This window comes from Nicotiana tomentosiformis, chromosome 7, assembly GCF_000390325.3.
Source record: "Nicotiana tomentosiformis chromosome 7, ASM39032v3, whole genome shotgun sequence".
Lineage (NCBI taxonomy): Eukaryota > Viridiplantae > Streptophyta > Magnoliopsida > Solanales > Solanaceae > Nicotiana > Nicotiana tomentosiformis.
Genome location: NC_090818.1, coordinates 98,636,673 through 98,641,599, shown reverse-complemented (window position 1 = coordinate 98,641,599; position 4,927 = coordinate 98,636,673).

The following is a 4,927-nucleotide window of genomic DNA, read 5'->3' as shown; positions in this document are numbered from 1 at the left end:
CAACGACTATGGGTGGATGGAACAGTTTGTTGCAGTTTCCACAAATGACATCATTCTGACAACGGCTTCATCCTTTCCGGTTGCTTGGAACGGCACTCATAGGCTCTTTGTCTAGTATTCCTCTTATTAGACATTCTCCTATAGCCGCATCGTCTCTTCACTCTTCGTATGTTTCAGCAACTCGATGGATCCTACCGGTGGTGAAAGGTTTGAACTGATGGGTTCAGAAGATCTTGGACGTCACAACGCCTGAAACTCGTTCGTGGAAAGAACTGTCCCTTAAATACGGGTGGAAGGCCAAAAATCATGATAACTTTAATTTACCTTGCTTCCATTTTTGTATATGAAGAACTTGGTTGAACCCTTATGACTTGTTAACGAAATTAGGTCTACCCGCGGGCTCTGTTGCTATCCCTAAGGAGGACGTTCTGGATGATCCTGCTGATACAGCGAGGCTGCTTCAGGAAGCACTTACTCGAACAGGTATCTTCGAGCCTGTTTCGGGTGCAAATACTTCTTTACGAAGTCCCCGATCGGAGGATAAACAAACAAAAAGAAGACGCTCCTCCGCGGCGTGGAAAAGAATAAAAGGGCAAAGATTAACGCCTATGAATCATCTTCGGTGGCGATGATGACTGGTCCTCCTTCTAGGCCGGTCGTAGGCACCTGATGATTGATGATGACGAAGAAGTTGTTGATGAGGGATCCTATTTATACAGAAGGCAGCGATCCTCATCATCTCAACATGATGCTCGACCTATTGAGATAGTTACACCAACTAAAGACGATGTGTCGACACTTTAGGGAGAATCTGATTTGGTAGAATATGCCAACTCCCGTTTTCGGGACCCAATTGCTGCAACCGGTGCTGCGGGGCTGAGTACCATGTCCTTGCCGTCTTTGGTTTGCGAGCATTAAACAACCAGCACTGCATTTGATGCAGCTGCTTCTCACTCTTTAACTCCATCAACTTCATCTCCACATTCACCAACACTAGCAACTGCTATATCATTTTCATTTTCGTCTACTCTTCCACCAGCGGTTGCTACACCATCTCCATCGTCTGCACCTGACCATGAAGAAGGTGTTCCTCTTCCACAGTCTCCAGTCCATGAGAATTTAGGGCAAAATTATGCTGCTCCTTCTGAAGATTCACAAAGGAGAAGGAACATTATTCTTTTGGTCTCTACCGGGTGCAACCTGCTATCACGGATGGTGGATCTTGCTAATTACCTGAAGCCTTTGGCTTCAGAAAAAGATAACAATGCTATGCATAACATCGCGACGGTACGTTCCTTCCTTCCTCTATTATTTCTTCTACTTTTGAAAGAATGTATTCTAAATTTTACCTCTTCTTATTTTATAGGCCAACTTTCTTGCTTTTGAGGGTCTTCAAAGGTTGAATCGCGAGAAAGAAGAACTTACTTCTGAACGGGATCGGCTTTTGGCGGAATGGGACCAGACTGTTCTTCGCCTCTCGGAACTGAAAACCAGAGCTACTTAGGCCATCGTTTTGGAGGCTCATTTTCAGCAATTCGAGTAAGAAATGGTAACCCGTAGCCAAGAAATTGGGCCGCTGAGGGTTAAATTTGATGAGGCCAAGGCCAAATAGACAGAAGTCCAGAACATCGTTCTTACTACAACCGACCGTGAGGCTGCCTCCGTTAAAAGAGTGATTAACTTGAAAGCAGCCTTGAATTCCAAAAGTGAAGAGCTTGCTGCTGTGGAGGCGAAACATGCCCAGCTGGAAGAGAAGTACAGGAAAACTATTGAGCATAATAGGCTCTTTAGTTCAACTGTCTGTGAGCTCGACGTCAGCCTCAAATCTGCTAGATCCGCCTGGGAAAAGCTTTTCGCCGAGGTTACCCAACTCAAAGAAGAACTTAAGCGCCGAGTGGCTTCCCTCATTGTTGAAAAAACTTATTTCATGTATAGCATAAGGAGAAAAACCTTGGAAGAGGCCAAAGCTGATATCATTGATGTTGATGTCGAAATTGCTAAGGCCTGAGAGCTTGAGTTGGTGATCTCGTCCAATTTCACAACTCAAATCAAGATTATGAAATGATCGATTGCAATAATAGTACCCAACAAGAGTCGGAATCGATTTCCTCTGGGAGCTATATATGGGAGTTAGGAGTATATATTGTAGTATGTGAGTTTGACTATCTTAATTCACCCTTCCACAAATTTGGGTTGTTTCTATGTCTAATTTAAAACTAAGATTGCAAAGTTAATAAATAAAACTAAGAGAATTGTTTTTTGTTTTTTTTCAAGTTTTGTAAAAAGTGTAGGGCTATGACAATCACCTAGATGTTTGCCTTATGGGATATAGACCTTAATGCTTGTTTTATTGATCGGGGTGTATTATAACTATCAACTCTCAATTACCCACTCAATACCTCTCGGTCAAAGAGTGATTTTGCCCAATTTGGCTTTCTCAAGTCCAAATGGGTATTGCACAAAACGGTTGATAAAAGCTCAAGTCGGGTTATTACTATCTCTAGGTTGAACCCTTTAATTGGGATTATCAATCTCTCGATTGACCCAATTTCTTGTTAGCCAAGTTGTCCTAAACTAAGTCTCTCTTTCTCAAGTAGAGACTAAGTCAAATAGGTATGAACTAATGTTTGCAATCATCAATTCCACAAATTAAAGCATGAACAAGGCTAAATAATAAACACCCAACCATAAACAAGCATCAAATTAAACACCCATAAGGTTTACACACTAGGGTTGGGTCATAACCCTAGTAAAAATCTACCTACCCATGCTTGAAATTGAAGAAATGGAAGAAAAAATGATAAATAAACTCATATTGTGAAATCAAAATGATAAAATATAAGTTAAAATATCCCAAAATATGAAAAACTACTGCAACAAGTAAAAAGAAACGGCTACTGTAGCTGCTGATGTCAAAAAATTCACCTAAAAATGTGAAACTCGTCTATTTATATACGACTGGAAATTTCAGACAAAAATATCCTTCAGGAGGTTTTACGGCTGCATAATTCCATGTGCGGTTCACATATTTCGTCAAGTTGTCAGGACTGGAGGTCTGTGGCGGCATAATTCTAATCTGCGGTAGCAAGGCGTTCTTTCTAAGGTCTGCAGATTTGTAACTGCGGTCGCACTTGGTCTTCTGCGGTCCACACTTCTATGTCTGCGGCCGCAAGACACTTCTTCTGCAGCCGCACAATTCTTGTGAGGTCCGCACTTATGAGGGCTTGGAAACTTGGGACTTTGCACATCCTCTGAACTTTGTTCCTAGCCATCTTTTGCGGCCACACTTTGTACAAAAGTCTGCTGGCCTTTGCTTCATCATCTGTGGCCGCAGATGAAATTCTGCGTTCCGCACTTTGTGAACTTCTGTGCCTTTTATGGCCTTGAGTTTAGATTATTCCTTTTTGAGTTGGATTTCATCTCGGGAGTCCATCTTTCAATATTCCTGCAATTTAGCACATTTCATCAGTTTTTGGGAACACAATTTAATGCTTTTAGACTAAAACAAAAGCTAAAAGGCGCTAATAAGTAGTCAAAACCCCCACTTATCAACTCCCCCAAACTTAAGTTTTTGTTTGTCCTCAAGCAAATAAATTAGTTCCCATCTCCACAAGTTAAGGGCCATTCCATCTAATCAAAGGTGAGTCATTCACAAATCAATTGGGACCAACAATTACCCACACCACTTATGAATTATGAACAAGGCAACAAGTTAAACTTTTATGCACAAATAGTTCTAATGTGACACTTGAGCATCAAGAGTTAACTTTATTCATCAAGGAAGCTCGCTTTTTCATGTAGGTCATTGTGGATCCCAAACTCCTCCTCCTCTACTCTCTGTTTGCCTATCTTCCTTAAGAATTTTAGCACTCAATCCAAAAATTTGCGAAAGGTTCACTCATCTCTCTCAAGAGAATGTCGCAAGTACGACTTTAAGTACCTTAGGCTTGCCCCTCATGTAGATCATCACTAATGTAAGCTCACTCGGCTTGAAATCACGTAGGACTTTTTCGGAATGCAATGAAGGCTTTTGGACTAAGGTTGGATATGCAATGATAGAGCAGGTTCATCTTTCCTTAAGCACTCCATTTTCTGTTCTCGGCTCATGCTTTGCCAATTCCTTGAAGCATTTTTATTTTACTTGGGGGAACTAGAGAGACTTAACATCACTCTTTCTTGAACATAACATTCATTTTCTCCCTCTTTGATTTCTCCATGCTTTGTATCACTACTTTTCTTTGAATCCCTTCAACTCTTCCACTTATTCACTTTCTTTTTGCATTTTTCTTTTTGCTCTTTCCCTTTCTTGCCTTTTCTTCTCATCATTTCTTTTCTCTTTTTGTGCGTTGATACCTCTTTCAAGTTCCTCGTCTCTCTGCCAAACTTACGTTTTTAGTTAATCGTTTCAATTGAGTATTAAGGAAAGCCCGGGTGCCAAGAGAGGGTCCCGACAGAACAAGTAAAGGCTTGTAACATGGTTATCAAATGAGAAAGGTTTGAGGATCAAATGGGTTGACTAGGGATAACAACATTGGTAGGCAATGGAAAACTTCAAACGGGTCAAGAAAAGCCTACAATCACTTCTCAAGCCAAGCAAAACTTAAGATTTCGCCTTGAAACACATTCGGGGCAAGTTCTAGACCATTCACACAGGTACTTGGACTTGCAACAAAAATATCTCACCTTTCACGCAACTGGATTGTTAAAGAGGATAGAGTCGAGGGCACACAACGTCCATATTCAAGATTGAAAATCACTATATTTCGATTAAACCACTCGATTATTGCCTTCAACACAAGAGTCACCAAGTTACTAACTAGAGCTATTTCTTTCCAAAAACGTTGTTTTTAACCATAAGGACATAGTTAAGTGTCTTGGTACCAAGTGAAGCATGTTTGACTCTTCGAGCATGACTCAATTAGGTCTT